Source organism: Marmota marmota, unplaced genomic scaffold, assembly GCF_001458135.2.
Source record: "Marmota marmota marmota unplaced genomic scaffold, marMar, whole genome shotgun sequence".
Classification (NCBI taxonomy): Eukaryota; Metazoa; Chordata; class Mammalia; order Rodentia; family Sciuridae; genus Marmota; species Marmota marmota.
Window position 1 is genome coordinate 16178898 of NW_025999880.1, and position 17786 is coordinate 16196683.

General features: G+C 40.5%; 1 protein-coding gene across 5 annotated transcripts in view; it reads left to right on the forward strand.

Annotated features, from left to right (window-relative positions):
* The first annotated feature begins 1188 nt into the window (after positions 1 to 1188).
* Positions 1189 to 17786, forward strand: part of Stat3 (signal transducer and activator of transcription 3) — a 64540-nt gene continuing 47942 nt past the window's right edge. For 4 of the 5 annotated variants that reach the window (XM_015495683.2, XM_015495682.2, XM_015495685.2 and 1 more), the window contains exon 1: positions 1246 to 1476. The gene's annotated coding sequence lies outside the window, so the exon portion shown is untranslated. Of the gene's footprint in view, positions 1477 to 17786 lie in introns of all 5 variants that reach the window. The other variant, XM_015495681.2, reaches the window with a different exon arrangement.

Consider the following 17786-nt stretch of genomic DNA (forward strand, 5'->3'; position numbering starts at 1 on the left):
CATCCCCAACTCCCCAGCCCTTCTCTCTCTCTCTCTCTTTTTTTGGTAGTGCTGGGGATTGAACCCAGGGCCTTGTGCATGCTAGGCAAGCAGTGCACCAACTGAGGTATATTCTCAACCTCTCATTTTTAATTTTGAGACAGGGCCTCACTAAGTTGCTGAGGCTGGCCTTGAATTTAGGATTTTCCTGCCTCACTCCCTAGGTGCTGGAATTATAGCCATCTCAGTCAGCTAGATTTTTATCTTTATGTCTGTTAGACGAATATAACAAACACAATTACAACTGGTGTTTTTAAAAACTATGATAGTATCAGCACACAAAAATCATTCCGTTATGCAAAGTTCATTCCCTATTGTGTAAGCAAAATGTCTACATTTCCTATGAGCTACTGGCTTCAATTCAGTAAAACTTGCACATCAAGTAGGCGCGGTGGAAAAGAAAAAGAATTTCAGTAACTCAGAGGCCTAAACATGTCAAATACTGTTTATACATGTCAGTCCTCATATATATACTATCTGCATTTCTGTGTACCAGCTAATAACTTAGCTGTTGACATTTGATACTTGAAGCTATGGAACCGAGGACGGGGTTATATCCACTATCTTCTCCCCACGCAATCTAGTAATTACTCTATTTTGGCGTCATATTTCCGGGTGTGTGTGCCCGACTCACGCAGAAACCAAAGTTCAAAGCAGGCAGGAGTCGCCCATGTTCTTTTTGTTGTCCTCAGACACCTAGTTCAGGAGTTGGGCCCCCGGAGGATCCGGTGCTAACTGGGAGTCTGAACTGGCTGATTCCCACGTGGTAAGAAGCTCTTAACCTCTCCCCACGTGGTGCCAAGGGCCGGGAAAAGGGAAAGCGGGCAGCAGGGAGCCGTATCAGGGCATTTAAAGTGTCTTGACGTCACGCACTGCCAGGAACTCAGCTGAGTTTTCAGCAGGACATTCCGGTCATTTCCCCACCCTCCCCCCGTGATTCGGTGCCCAGGGCTTGGGTTCTTCCCTGGTTATTACGGAGGGAGGAGCACTAAGCCCTTGGAACAGCCAACACAGGGGCGTACCCAGTCTTCTTTTGACTCCGCCCTTTCTCTTAGAGGCTCTTTTTATTGGTTTGTGGGTGGGGTTTCGGATGTACAGCCATGCTCTGGGGCCTCTGGGTGGCCGAGCAAGCTGGCCGTCTCATGAATTATGCATGAGGCGTGTCTTGGCTAGGCAGGGGCTGGGTGGGGATTGGCTGGAGAGTCTGTAATTCAGCGGTTTCCGGAGCTGCGGCGGTGTAGACGGGGAGGGGGAGCTTGGGGGTTCCCACGTCGCAGCGGAGGGAAGGAGCTCCTACCGGATCCTTGACGAGCACCCCAGCTCGGCTTTGCCCCTCTGCGTCGCCTAGGAGAGGCCCGGCGGCCCGAGGGAGCCCGGCCACCCGCACCCGACGCAAGCTCAGCCCCGGCCTGTCGGGCCTCACAGCTGGAGAAACAGGTGAAGCGGGCGAAGGGTGGGGCCGCGTCCCCCGACGGCCGGCCGGCCAGGGGACCGTGGGGGGCGCCGCAGGGGCTGCGAGCCTTCGGGAGTGTTTTGGGCGGTAGTTGCGAATGAACGCTTCAGTGGAGCTGGCGGGATATGAGAAGACACGGAGGGTCGCCCTGAAGGGACAACTCCCTGGGATGACAGGAGCGGTCTCGGAAGAGAAGGGGGCACTGGAAGGAAGTTTCGGTCTTGGGGGAAAGGGGATAAGCGGAGGAAGACTGGGAATGAACTCGAGGGGGCAGAATCATGGAGCGAGGGCATACTAGTGTTGGGGTGGATGGAGAGAGCGACAGCCCCCCGACTTCCTGCTCCCTGGGGCTTTGGGGACGTTCGGGGCACGGGAGCGACTGTCACGCCGGCCGAGATCACTGGTGGTGTGTGTGTGTGGGGGGGCGCGTGTTGGAAAGAGCCTCTTCCCTGCCTCGCCGGCTCAGCGCTTCCTCCGCCTTGCCCTGCTCCTGCTCTTTCGGAAGCCAGCTGTGCCCCTCTGGAGGTGGGAATAGGTGTACCCCTATAGCCTTACGGGCTGGCTGGTTTGGGGTAGGATTATTGAATAAGAATCAAGTTTCTTGTAGGGAAACTGAAAGACTTGTACTCTATAAATTCTTCCCCATCCCCATCTTTTTCTAGGTTAAGCCATGCATCTCCCCACCTTGTAAAAATAAAATAAAAAAAGACAAATCCCCGGTCAGGTCTGCTCTAGAGAGCAATAAACCTCTTTCCTCCTTGACATTGTTCTTTTATAAACACCAGGTAAACTCGACTAGAAGATAAATAATTGAGCCATTGCGTTTACTGGATTGTGGTGTTGCTTAATTGCATGGGACAGAACGAACCAATCAAGAGTGGGAGTTTTCTGTCTCAGAGCCAAGATCTTGGGTAAATGCAGAATAGAGGGAAACAAAGACAGGCTGGCCTTGGCCAAGCCCAGTGTGCCAACTTTACCTGTTGAGGGGTGTGGTTGCACTTAAATTAGCAAAATTCAAACTCTCACCCAAGTTGCTTTTTTCACATTTAGTACATATCACTCTGTAATATTAAGTGTGTGGTGTTGGCGAAACCAGTGGTTAGTCTTTTTTTTTTTTTTTAACTTTTTTAAAAATTTAACTTTATTTTTAATGGTATTGGGATTGAACCCTGGCCTTCACATGTTAGGCAAGCACTCTACCACTGGGCTACATCCCCATCCATTTATTTTATTTTGAGACATGGTTTTGCTAAGTTGCCCAGGCTGTCCCTGAACTTGGGATCTTTTTGCCTCACCCTCCCAAGTAGTTGGAATACAGTCTTTTTTTTTTTTTTCTTGTTAAACATGTAGATAGTGTGTACCTGCTGTTTTTTAAATATCTAAATGGTTTATTTATTCTGTGTATGGGTTGTGAATTTTTAGCTGGCTGTTCTGATGAAGCATTGGTTTGAAAAAAATCAAAGCAGTAAATCTCACAGTTTTACATGCGGAGTTAGACTGTGGTATGACTTGATTCAGTCACTTTTCTGTTATATTTTATATTAAATATGTCTTTGTTCTCTGAGTCAACATGTTTGTTTCCTTATTATATGTGCCAGACTGAAGTATTTGTTGAATTTTTGCTCAGACATTTGCATAGTGGGATGGGATGAAGAAATTTGGGGAAAAAAATGTTGGAGTGTTGATCTTAGTCCATTTGTTAGCATATACTCCACAAAGAACCATTAGCAAATTTATGAATCTTTTATCTATCTTTCTATCTATCTATGTAGTTCATTTGGGAAGCATAACCATGGTTATGACTTACTCATAAAGGATTTGTGAGGTAGGTAGTTCACCTAATATTAATTCCTTTTTGAAGATAAGGAAATTGAGGCCAAAGGGACAAGACACTTGCCCAAGGTAATAGTACCATAGTGCTGAAACTTGTGCCTTCTATATATCTTGTGTTCTATTGACTGTCGATACTTAAATATTGGGTCTTAATTTAGAGCCAGTATAGGCCCTACTGGGAAAAGTGTCAATGAATTTCTTACATGTGTCTGCACAGTGAGATCCCACCAGTAGGCTGAAGGACTCCAAGGGAAATATATGCTCAATAAAAAGGTGAAAAAAAGTTGTACAAATAGGACTGGCTTAGGTCATTTTACTGTGTAACTTCTGCTTCTAACTTGGGAAGAAATTAAATTTTTTGTCAGCATAATTTGCCATCAGAATTTAGCTACTTGCTAATGGAGATGTTTAGGCAAGTTTTAGGTAAAGGGAAGTTATGACCTAAATGTCATTTCAACTAGAGTACCTGTGGCTTGATCAGTGGTCATTTGTGTCTTCAGAAAGTTGCTTTTTCCTTCCTGTCTGTGTGTGTCATGACATTCAGATGGGGCAGAAGTGGTGAACATCACTGTAGATGCCTGAGTCCAGCATCTTTTTGCTGATATTTTCTGATAAACTGGCATGTACATAAGCAAATATTTACTTTTGTCAATTTCATGAGAGTTGCTATGAAAAATAAGATGTGTCTTGTGTACATAATTTTCAGTCTACTGGGGTGATTTGATGAATGTTTTAACCATAGAATGCAGCAGGTTGGTGTTACCAAAGAGATATTGAGGCATTACGCCTGTGCTGTCTAACAGGTAGCTATTATATACAAAAGAACATATAGTACAGATCTAGAACATTTCCATTGTCTTAGAAAGTTACAGGTCTTAAGAGTAATGAAAGGTTACAAGATTTGGAGTTGTCTAGGTAGTCTTTCTTGCCAAAGGAGAGATTGAACTGGGTCCCAAATAATGGGTATGAAGAGCAAGGGGTGACAAGGTATGGGGATATAAGATCTTGAGAATTTGGGAAGGTAAATGGGCCTTGAATACAAGACCAAGGATTTGCAACTCTGTCCTTCTGGAGGGAAGGTTTTAAAGATTTTGAGGCCAAAATTTAGGGTTATAGAGTACCTCCTGTGTCAGGCACATGCCTGGTACTCTAATTAGTACAAAGTAATTCAATAATTCATTGCATATGCCCTCTGCTCTAGGGGAGTTTTCACTTGAGTCTGACCTTACACATGGGGCCACCATTCAAAGAGAGGTGAAAAAAGCCTAGGGTGTTTTAAGTGCAGAAGTATTTTTTTGAGGATTTTTGATTGGCTGCCTATCACTCCCCACACCTTCCCTGTCCCAGGACTCTAACTCAGGGCCTCACACATGCTAGACAAATTCTCTACCTCTGAGCCACACCTTGAGCTCCACCAATCACATTTTATATCCACTTTTTAATTTTTGTTTTTAGTTGAACATGGACACAATACCTTTGTTTCACTTAATTATTTTATGTGGTGCTGAGGATCAAACCCAGTGCCCCATGTGTGCAAGGCAATTGCTGTACCACTGAGCTACAACCCCAGCCTCCTTAATTTTTTATTTTTATTTTTTACCGTAACTTTTGGGTAACTTATTTTTAAAATCACCTAAATAGTACTTGAGGGACATCCCCAAATCCTGAAGAACTCTCTGGTGTTCTGAAACAGTCTCTGAGGGGCTGGGGACATAGCTCAGTTGGTAGAGTGCTTGCCTTACATGCACAAGGCTCTGAGTTCAATCTCTAGCACCAAAAAAAAAGAGAAAAAAGAAAAAAATCAACTGAAATAATCTCTGTAAGGTATGGCAGGATAACATAGCTGAGCTATCTCTGACTTTGTTGACTGTGGTGAAAAGAATTTATATGGTACATATGTACTTGTTGCTGGTGACCTTGGCTTACTCTGGTGCACTGTTGTCAGGCTGGCCAGATGGTATTTGGTGGTCCATTGTTTGAAATGCTTCCAATATTTAAAATGAACAGTATTTGGAAGAATGAATTTCTATATGGCCAGTTCTCATTTATTGTGTTAGGATTATCACAGTTATTAATTCAGATCAGCAAACATATATACTGAAAGCCAATTATTGTGCTAGGCAGAATCCAAGGAGAATGAGAAATCATCCTTGGTTTCATTGAACTAGAACTGTTGTGGAGACCAGGGTGTTTGCTTTGTGGGTTTGGATTTAGGGCAAGGGACAGGACAGAGTAGTGGTTCAAGACTCAGGCTCTGGAATCAAATAGATCTGGGATCAGGTCTTAGGTCTGCTGCTTCCTAATCAGAATCTGAGCCTTAGTTTTCTTATCTGTAAAAGAAGATGCTAAGAGTACCTTTCTTGTAGGTATTATTGAAGATTCAATAAAAAAAAGATAAAAATCCTAAGCACTATGCTAGTATATGGTAAGAGCTCTGTAAGTCTAAATTCCTATTAAATGTCCAAGAAAAGAGATAAGTTCTCTTAATGGTTGAGAGAAAGGCTTTATTACAGAGGGGCTTTAGTAGGTATGAACACCTGAATAGGGTTTTGTAGGATGAATGGAGATTCTGACAAAGTTGAGTTGTAAACAGTTGCATTCAAGGCTGAAAGAACATGAGTGTGCAGAGGCTTAAAACAGCATACTGTATTCAGGTAGCTGTAAGTGGAAGTTCTTAATTTAGGAGAACTAAACTGAGGGGAAAGGAGGCCACAGAGTTACACGTCTCTGGTCCCTTCCTAATAATAGAGCTTAAATGTCATTAAAATAAGTTGTTTTGTCCATTTTACAAAGTAATACATGATATTATAAAAAATTAAATTTATTATTGTACCTATAGTTTAGTATGTTTCTCCAGATTTTTTTCAGCTTTATTTATTTGTCAGTTTATCTTGGACATGTTTATTGCAAATTCATTTTAAGAGTCTAACAAAAGAATAATAAGGAAAGCAAATCTATTCCCAAAAGAAAATAATGTTTGAATTATCTGGCTTTCCCTCTGCTAGCCCATCTGTAGGAATAAGTGACTTTTGCCAGGTGCAGTGGTCCACACTTGTAATCCAGCAACTCAGGAGACTGGGGCAGAAGGATCACAAGTTTGAGGCAGCTTGTCACAAAATAAAAAAGAAAAAGGTCTGGAGATGTAGCTCAGTGGTAGTGTACCTCTGAGTTTATTCCCCAGTACCATAAAAAAAAAAAAAAAAAGGAATAAATAACTTTACTAATCACTGAACATTTACCTCACCTTCCACTTAAATTGCATCAGCAGAGGAACTTATATTTTGAGCTTTCCTAAAAAGGTAAACTATTGTTGTAGTGTTGAGACACTTGGGCAGTGTGTTTGAGGGTTTCCTGGTGTACAGTTACTATAGGAGTTAAAAGAGTGGACTGTGAGACCTTGGACTTTAATCCCAGATCCACCACCTCTTAGACCTTGGGCCAGGTGCTTCAACTTCTTTGTGTTTGTTTCAGTATCCACAATCTAGATACCAGGTCCACTGATAGAATAGTTGTGAGGATTAAGTAAGATAATTCATATACCATAAAGTACTTTGTGTAGTGCCTGGGAAATAGCTAATACTCAATCCTAATAATTGCTATTATTAAAAACTGCAGTATCTAACTACAGAGTTGGGTAAGTTATGATTCATGGTAGTCATTAATGACCCAAAGGAAAGAAAGAGTAATTGGGAGATTCTAAGCTACTGGGAAAAAAACAAAATGAATAGGGACTGGGGATTTACACTGTGGTAGAGGAGACTGAGGCCTTCACGTAAAAGGTATAGACATGGCAAACTGTAAATTCCTGTTTTACACAAAGGCCCTTGTGATAAGTCTCTTTGCATTCTCCAAAAGCTTTGATTACATCCTATTTAATATTCAACACATTAAAAGTTGATTACCACTTAGGAATAGTCCCTTGGGGTTTTTCTTGACACAAAAAGTACAGATAATATTGAAGGTTTGAAAGGTTAGAGGAGTGATTAGAGTGTTTCTCAGAAAGAAGTCAATCAGAAGAACTTTATTTTGGGTCAGGCTGGGAAAATGGGACAACTTTTGTTTTTTTGGTGGTGATGAGGATTTGAACTCAGGCCCTTTTACATGCTGGGCGAGCACTTCGAGACCTGAGCTATATCCTTAGGCAGCCCAATGTTTTGTTTTTGAGACAGAAAAACAGTTTTTGTTTTTCTCTGTGTTAACCAGGCTGGCTTCCAACTTCTGGGTTCAATGGATCCTCCTGCCTGTCCCTAAGTAGCTAGAGCTATAGGCCTGAGCCACTGCACCTGGCTGTTATATCATTTAGTTTGGGGGTGAGTAGGCATCCCAGGTGGTATGGATGATCTGTTTGAATCTGGGAGCTGATTTGATGTGCACTACTCAGCTGAATTAGCTGTCCCTTCACATTTATATGTGTGTGTATGTGTGTTCCATGAGTCAGTGTGTTTGAGGGTGTGTATATATGTAATTGTGGTTAATCAGAGGTGTAGAGCTTTATTTTCCTGTTCTTGCAACTTTCCTTTGCAAATTAATCAGTATTCAAAACAACCTTGCAGTTAAGAACAACCACTTGGCTTCTCCATAAAATAGATTTTTCTCACCCCAATTCTCTAATTTTGGACTGGAGAAGACAGAAAGGAAAAGGCTACCCAGTTGCTTCTTGGCTAAATGTGGGGCAGGAGGAAGCCAGCAGGGTTTGAAAGAGAAAGTAAAACTTCCGGTAAATAATGGCTTCCCTATTGTGGAGGAGGAGTGTAAATTATTAGGGGGATGTTTGGGTAGTTTTTGTAGACGCCATTTCTGAAAACTGATTTGGATTAGCGAAGGTGAGCCTAATTTAGGAAAACCCTGCCTGCCTGTGTCAAACATCTGTTTTCCCGTTTTGTTGATTGATTGCATTAGTTTGTGGTATCTTGACCTCTTGGTATGAGCGAATTTGAGACTGAACTTGAGCACTTGCTTGGGTGAAAGTTTCCTAAAATTTATGTCTTTCTCATCTTTTCTACTGTTAATTTTGTTTATTCAACAAGCACTGTTTTTCTGGCAGAATCTAAAAGCATTAGACTTTTCTTTCATTATCCCTGCCGCCCCAAATGTAATCCTCAAAACCTCAAAACCCCGACGCTAGCTGTGTAATTACCTCTCCTGTAAACCAAAGTGCAATATTGCATCGAGTTAGCATTAAAATAGTCAGCCTTTGAAAATTTTTTCTACTTGTGGTTCAGGCACAATAAATATTTAATCTCAGACTGACTTTCTCTGACAAATCAGTTTTGCATTGTATGTGGGCTTTTTTTTTTTTTTAATCAATATATTTAGGGAAAGCAAATTTACTGAAACATTAATCAAAATTAAACATAATTAGGATGGTAACTCTTTTATGATGCATATGGGCAGGTGGGATAATTGAAGTGTTCTAGAGCCAATATCAATACCTATTCTTGGTTCTGTGTGTTATTGTCTATTTCCATTAGAGTGAAATATACAATGTGAATTCATGTATCAGGCCAGGTTCTGTATAGGCGTACACTGTAAGAGAATAGAAACCTGTGGAAGCTTTAGCATCCTAATTACTATATTGGAGATTCTTAGGTTTCTAGAGCCAGCTAAGATTCCTGTTTCTAGTACCATTGTGGTACAGAATGTCCATAGTTGGGGAGACTGTATGTGTGACTGGGACAGGGGTTATATGGGAATTCTTTGTTTTATGCTCAGTTTTGCTCTGAACCTAAAAGTGTTCTAAAAAATTAAGTTTATTCATTAAAGAAATATTTCTGTGTCTGCAGAAATAGCTGAGATGCCCTGGGTTAGAAGTACCCAATATGGAGCTGGAGTGGTAGAGCACATGCTTAGCAGCACAAGGTTCCATACCCAGCACCCAAAACAAACAAACAAAAAACCAAAGCCAAAAAAAACCCCTCAAAAAAACCCAAACACAAAACAATTTTCATAATATAGATATTTGCATTTTTAACTTAATTGACATTTGCACATATACCAGTAGACATTATATTCAATTCACTCAGGAAAAAAATACTGGTTTTGTTTAAGGATATCCTTGATGAAACAATATGCAGTATTAAATTCATGGTCTGTCGACCCTTGAGGACATGTCTTTGATATTCTGTAATGAACTGGGAGGCACAACATAAAACACTGCTGTATACTGAAGTATGATGGCTGTCTCAAGGAAAAGCACTTTTTTTCAGGGAGTGGTACTGGGAATTGAACTCAGGGGCACTCAACCACTGAGTCATATCCCCAACCCTATATTGTATTTTATTTAGAGACAGGGTCTCACTGAGTTGCTTAGCACCTTGCTTTTTGCTTTGAACTATCTTAGCCTCCAGAGTCGCTGGGATTACAGGCATGCACCACTGTGTCCGGCAAGGAAAAGCACTTCTGATGTGAGTTGTGATTTCAATAGTTTGCTTTTTTCATGAAATACTATTTTTACTTGAAAGAATAACTGAGAGGCCAGCTGGGATATTGGCAGATATTTTCTTAAAAATGAAAGAAAGGAAGCTGTCTATTTAAGGAAAACAACTGCCAATATCTGTTACCAATGATAAAAATTGGGTTTTAGAGTAAAAATCAAAATTTGAGAAAACTTATATTCACTACTGTGAGTTTGACAGCTTCCCAAAACTAATGAAAATCATTTTTTTTCCTAATTGAAACTTTTTTTTTAATTGATGGTAACTGGGGGGAGGGGGTGGGAGAAAGCATTCTACCATTAAGTTGTTACTTTCCCAATCCTTTTTATTTTTTATGTTGAGACAGGGCCTCACTAAGTTGACCAGGCTGGCCTTGAAAATCCTCCTGCCTCAATATCCCAAGTAATTAGGATTACAGGTGTGCACCACCGTACCCAGTCTGAGTGTCATTTTTCAGTGTTAAAAGTGACTTGGGGGGATGGTGTATAATGAAATGTCAGCATTTGAAAGCCTGAGTATCTCTGAAATGTTTTCAAAGTGTCTAATGCATGATATTATAAAATCATACATGGCAGACCTTGTGTTCAAAATGCAAGGTAGACTAGTGGATCTTAATGTAATTGAATATGAGAAGCGTATTGACATGGTCTCAGATTCCACATTGCAACTGACTTTAAGGAACTATCAATCATTCATTCTTGGTGTAGTATTAAAGAAGAATATTCAGAATGATCTGAAAAGACAGAAATTCCTCCATGTTCCAAATAGTGTATCTGTATGAAATAAAAATTTTTCTCAAGTACTTCAGCCAAGACAACATATTGCCACAGACTGAATGCAAGCAGTTATGAGAATCCAGCTGTTTTCTATTAAGCCAGGTATTAGATACCCATAATTTTCAATAATACTACTTTTTTTTACTAAGGTTTTGAAAATTTAGTTATTTTTCATAAAAAATATTATTTAAACTAGCATGCAATACGTTTATTGTTTTTAAAGAATGAATTAATAAATATTTTTAAATTTTGTCAATTTTAATTGTTAAACCATAGTTTCTAAGAGGTATTTTCTAATACCTATTTATGGATACTATATGCATTCTTTTTTTTTGGTGATTCTGGGGAGGATTGAACCCAGGGAGGGCCATGTGCATTCGAGGCAAGCACTCTACCAACTGAGCTATATCCCCAGCCCCTTATGCATTCTTTTTTAAGAATACTTTTTAGTTGTCAATGGATCTTTTATTTTATTTATTTATATGTGGTGCTGAGGATTGAACCCAGGGCCTCACACATGCCAGGCAAGAGCTTTACCACTGAGCCACATCCCCAGCCCTATTTTGTATTTTATTTAGAGACAGGGTCTCACTTAGTTGCTTAGTGACTTGCTTTTTTGCTGAGGCTGGCTTTGAGCTCACGATCCCCCTGCCTCAGCCTCCAGAGCTGCTGGGATTACAGGCGTGCACCACTACACCCAGATAATTTTTAAATTTTGAGATAGCGTCTAGCCAAGTGGCTCAGGGTCTGCTGAGTTGCTAAGGTTGTCCTCCAATTTGCCTTAGCCTGCCTCAGTTTCCCTCTTCCTGGTGCATGCCTATAATCATAGCAACTGGGGAGGCTGAGGTAGGAAGATTACAAGTTTGAGGCCAGCCTAGGTAATTTAGTGAGACCATGTCTAAAAAATAAAAATTAAAATAAATAAATAAGTAAATAAATAAATAAATAAAAAGAGACTGGGGATGTAGCTTAGTGGGAGAGTGTCCCTGGTTTTCGATCTCAAGTACCTGGGGAGTGAGGCATTGTCTTATAAATTTTATAAGAAGTGTTGATTTATTTCAGACATGTCTAATAAAGTTAACTTTAATTTGTTACATACAACATGAGTAAAGTTCTCATTTTCTTATAATTGTGTAACAAATTTTAAAAAAGAAATTTACTTGTCAGAGATCTTACAGCAGAGATAAGACTTAAAAACAGATAATTAGACTAGCCCTGGAGTTTGAAGGCTCAAGTTGTTCTGGCTTGAGTTAACCATTATCTGTATATGTCACTTAACCTTTCTGACCTTATCTGTAAAATGGGAATGATACTTATTGATAGGGATTGTTGCATTATCTTGGTCCCCTCAAGGTGTCCTCTGACTAATTGGCCATCCAATGTGAATTGGCACTTCAGGTTAGTTCTGTATAGGTGTGACTTTTAGAATTTAGATCTCAGAAACTGGAATAATGTTTAATTTATTCATTCTTTTTTCAAAGTGTGCATTTTTCTAAGTTATAACCAATCCTCACTTAACATTGTTGAATTATAATTTCATTTTTAAAAAATATTCTTAGTGGATTGGGAATATAGCTCAGTTGGTAGAGTGCTTGCCTCACATGTACAAGGCCCTGGGTTCAGTCCTCAGTACCACAAAAATAAATAAATAAAATAAAACAAAAAGTTCTTAGTACTGGGGATTGAATCAAGAGTCTCACACATGTGCTCCATGTCTTTTTGTGGCTTAGCTCATCTCTTTTCATTGCTGTAAACATTCGTGCATAATATATACGCATAAATTTTCAACTCCTCCAGGTAAATACCAAAGGAGCACAATTGCTGGATCATATGGTAAAAGTATGTTTGGTTTTATAAGAAATTGTCAACTCATGTTCCAAAGTGACTATACCATTTTGTATTCCAAATTGCAATGAATGAGAATTCCTGTTACTCCATATCCTCACCAGCATTTAACATCATTAATGTTTTGGATTTTAGCTGTTTTAATAGATGTATAGTAGCATCTCCGTATTGTTTTAATATGCAATTTCCAGTGGCATTTGATGTTGAGCATCTTTTCATTCTGTGTCATCTGTGTATTCTCTCTCTAAAAGAATTTTTAAAAAAATTATGTATATATATATATATTAGTTGTCAATGGACCTTTATTTTATTTATTTATATGTAGTGCTGAGAATCGAACACAGGGCCTCAGCCATGCTAGGCAAGTGCTCTATCACTGAGCTACAACCCCAGCCCCTATATATTCTCTTTGGTGAGGTGTCTGTTCAGATCTTTTTTTTTTTTTTTTCCCCTGTATTGGGGATTAAACACAGGGGCGCTCGACCACTAAGCTACATCCCCAGCCCTATTTTGTATTTTATTTAGAGACAGGGTCTCACTGAATTGCTTAGTGCCTCGTTTTTTTTTGCTGAGGCTGGCTTGAACTTGCAATTCTCCTGCCTCAGCCTCCGCTGCTGGGATTACAGGCATGCACCACCGTGGCGCTCGGCTGTTCAGATATTTTGCCCAGTTTTTCCTTTTTATTTTACTGTACTGGTAATTGAATCCAGGGGCACTCTATATTGAACTATATTCCCAGCTCTTAAAATTGTATTTTTTAGGGCTGGGGTTATGGCTCAGCGGTAGAGTGCTTGCCTACTGTGTGTGAGGCACTGGGTTTGATCGTCAGCACCACATGAAAATAAATAAATAAAGTAAAGGTATTATGTTCATCTACAACTAAAGAAAACAAACAAATATTTTTAAAAAATAAAATTATATTTTTTTAAAAATATTTTTTTTAGTTGTAGATGGACATATACCTTCATCTTATTTATTTATTTTAATGTGATGCTGAGGATAGAACCCAGTGCCTCACATGTGCTAGGCAAGTGCTCTACCACTGAACTACAACTTCAGTCCCTAAAATTCTGTTTAGAGACAGGGTTCCCCTAAGTTGCCCAGGCTGGCCCCAAAACTTTTCAGCCTCCCAAATAGCTGGGATTAATACCACCATACCCAGCTTTTGCCCAGTTTTTAAAAATTTTATTTTATTTGGTACCTGGGATTGAACCCAGGGGTGTTTAACCACTCAGTCACATCCCCTGCCTTTTTTGTTGTATTTTGAGACATGGTCTTGTTAAGTTGTTTAGTGCCTCCCTCAGTTGCTGAGGCTGGCTTTGAACTTGTGATCCTCCTGCCTCAGCCTTCCAAGTTGCTGGAATTTTAGGAGTGCGCTGCTGTACTAAGCATACATAGTTTAAATTTTTTTTTTTAAATTTTTGAGTTTTTTCTTTAGCCAGGTATGATGTGCACACCTGTAAAGGAAAGGAAATGCTTGCATACCCCTCACTGTGTCCAGTATTCCATAAAAATTTCAAAAAAAAAATTTAGCCTTTAAATTCTCTTGTGTGTTTGTTTATTTTCATTTTCATTTTCCTGGTTCTCTCTTGTGTTTAATAAGGCAGGCCACAGAGCCACAGTCAGGCATACAGACTTAGATAATACCCTGGATGAAGTGTGAATTCCTCCTTAAGATCTGAACGTTGGAATAGTTGAGAAATGATCTTTTGAGGAAGGAGAATCACCATTTCTAGGGTTGTTCTTCTCAGGTCCTTTTTAGTCACTGTTTTTGGGGGGCTCAGATTAAAGAACAGAAGTGAGAAGATGATCTTCCAAGGAGTCCTGGAAGCCTTTAAGGCAGTCATTGCTGGAAGAGCAGAGTGGCTTGAGGTGCTTCCTGATGGATTTGTCTTGGAGTTCAGAAAGCGAGCCTAGTTGAAGGAAGGGTGGGCTGGTGGCCTGGAGTGTCCCCTGTGATCCCCGTTTTATAAAGTGAACAGACATTATTTTGTTGCCATTTTGCTCATCTTTCCAATGATAATGGACACAATCGAATGCTTCTTTTTTCTCAAAGCTGTCTTCTCTTGGCTTCTGTGACAGCCCATTCCCCTGGTTTTTCTTCAGTCTTACTGCTCCTTTCCAGTTTCCTTTACTGGTCATCTTTCCCTGATCTCAAAATATTGAAGTATCTCAGGCCTCTTTCTCTCTGGGTCTCTTTCCTTCTGTTTCCCTATATTCTCTCTCAAGGTGATTTTACCCATGACTTTGGCCTTTACTCTGATAAAGCTTTAACCACCCTGATGACCACCAGATGCCTGGGCATCTCTGGGCTCCCAGCTCCTGCATCCCACTGCTTACTGGACTTTTCCCCTTGAGTACCTTGTAGTTGCCTTCTGTTTATCTTGTCCTGCCGCAGTCTGGCTGGGCACAAAATAACCGAGCCACCACACCGCCTTGTAGATTCAAACAGCAACTCTTTATTCCCGAACCTCACCGGCTCTACACGCACGTTCTGAGAAAATACACTCCCTTCACCGGGCTCTGCGTACCAATTCTCTCAGAACCCGGAGCGAACTCCCCGGGAACTCAAGGAGCACCTGAGGCAGCAGGATCCGCCCTATTCCCAGCAGGATCCACCCTAAACCCGGAACCACCCTAATCCAGCAGGATCTACACTAAACCTGGAGCCACCCTAATCCAGCAGGATCCACCCTAAACCTGGAGCCACCCTAATCCAGCAGGATCCACCCTAAACCTGGAGCCACCCTAATCCCTGAGCAGGGTCACCTTTCAATTAAAAATGCCATGTCATTCCTACTTGGCTATGGCTCTCAGCATTGTCCAGAATATGGCTCTTTAACTTTCTGTCCACAAGCTTGTTCTTAGATGTTCTCATCTAATTTCTCCATCCAAGTAAAGGGTAGTTCATTGTCTACCCCATTATACAAACCCCAAATCTAGGGTCATTCTTAATTCATTCTCTTCTCTCATGACTTCTGCTTCCATTCAAATCTTCAGCAAGTCCTGTTGGATCTACCTCTAGAGTTTTCTCAAATCCCTTTACTTTTCTTTTCTTGACTTCTGTTTCCCCTCTATGTGGACTAGGTAGATACCCTGAAAACCCTCTGATAACAAAACATCTAGAAATGCTGGAAAAAAATGAAGTCTTCAGAATCAAAAACAAACATGAGCTGGGCATGGTAGTTCACACCTGTTAGTGGCTTTGGAGTCTGAGGAAGGAGGATCACAAATTCAGAGCCAGCCTTGGCAATTTAGCTAGGCCCTAAACAATTTAGTGAGACCCTGTCTCAAAAGAAAAAAAAAAATGTGGCTCAGTGGTTAAGTGCCTCAGGATTCAATTCCTGGTACTCACAAAACAAAACAAAAAAAACCATGAACTCACCAAAAACAGGAGTAGAAGCCAGCCTGTAATGGTAGGGGTCAGGGTGCCTGTGTGGCACTTATCTATGTCCATCACCAAGGATTTTTAGTTTAATAGTTACTCTAAGGGCTGGGGAATAGCTCAGTGCTTATCTAGCATGCAGGAGACCCTGGTTTAATCCACAGTAGAAAGAAAGAAAGAAGGGAGTGGAGAAAGGAAGGAAGGAAGAAAGCAAGCAAGCAAGCAAGCAGCCACTCTGGGCAGGAGATAAGGCCTTAGTCTTGATGAGTATTTGGAAATGTCCTAAAAAAAGCTGGGCAGGTTGGTATATTCCTGGAATCCCAGCAGCTGGGGAAGCTGAGGCAGGAAGATTGCAAATTTGAAGCTAACCTCAGCAATTTAGGGAGAACTTGTCTCAAAATAAAAAGTAAAAAGAGCCAGGGATGTGGCAGAGTGCCATTGTTTTTGATTCCTAGTACAGCGGGGAAAAAGCCTAAGAGTAGAGGTCTCTCAATTCAAAGTTTGAATTTATACTATTGTTTTGGCCCTGGAAACTCCAAGCTGAGATTTAACAGAAATATGTGTGTTTTCACTAGATGTGGTGACACATGCCTGTAATCCCAGCAACTTGGCAGGCTGAGGCAGGGGGATCACAGTTTGAGGCCCACCTGGGCAATTTAGTGAAACCTTGTTTCAAAATAAAGAATAAAAATGACCAGGGGGTGGGGCTGGGGTTGTAGCTCAGTAGTAGAGTGCTGCCTAGCATGTATAGGGCACTGGGTTCGAGTCTCAGCATCACATATAAATAAATACAAAAAAAAAAAACACAAGATCCATTGACAACTAAAATAATATTTAAAAATTAAAAAAAAAAATAGCCAGGGGTGTAGCTCTGTGGTAGAATGCCCCTTAGTTCAATCCCTAATGCCCCTCTACATGAGAGTTTTCCTGTAGGATTGAGAACAAGCATTTATTTCCTGGAAGAAGCCTTCCCTATCTGAAGTATGTCCTCTTGACCTCAGTCACTATCCTGTCATCTTTACTGCTCTTATCACAGATGGTCATTGCCTGACTAGTTTACTCTTTGTCTTCTCTATCTCTGTGAGGGCAGAGACCTGTCTGTCTAGTTCACCATCTCTATCCTGCCCTTGAGAACTGAGTAGTTTTTTTTTCTTTAAGGGTGAATAGATAAATGGGTAAATGAGCTGGTAAAGGAGGTTTCTTCTGAGGGATGATAAAAAGATACTACCTTTTGTGGGCGGGATTGAACCCAGGGGCACTCAACAGCTGAGCTACATCCCTAGCCCTTTTTTTTTATTGAGACAAAGTATCCTTAAATGGTTCAGACTGACATTGAATTTGCTATTCTCCTACCTCAGACTTCTGAGTCACTGGGGTCACAGAGTGAGGTGTGGGTCACATGACCAGTGCTACCTATTTTTAAAAAGATATTTATTTTTTAGTTATAGGTGGACACAATATATTTATTTTATTTTTATTTGGTGCTGAGGATCCAACCTAGTGCCTCAGGCATGGTAGGTGAGCACTGTACCTCTGAGCCACAACCCCAGCCCTAGAATTTTATTTTGATACTAAGCATTTCACTTAAAAATAATGTTAACTTTTATCAAAGCAGTACATATAAGTAATTTAAAAATCAAAGAATGCTGAAATGCTTATGTTGAAATCAGTCTCAGACTGGGCATGGTGGCACATGACTGTGATCCTTAGAAGGCTCAGGCAGGAGGGTCTCATGTTCAAGGCTAGCTTGAGCAACTTAGCAAGACCGTGTCTCAAAATAGAATAAAAAGGGTTTGGGATATAACTGAGAGGTAGAGTATTTCTGGGTTCAGTCCTCTCTAGTAGTAGTAGTAGTAGTAATAATAATAATAATAATATAAATAAAGAAAACATCTGTCTCTTGTCTCATTCCATCTCACGTTCAACTCTGCTTCCCAGAGGCAGCCCTGAAACACTTTTGAGATTTTTCTTCTGCTTCTAGGTGACGTTTATATTGCTATTTTTTTTTTTTTTTTGGTTTT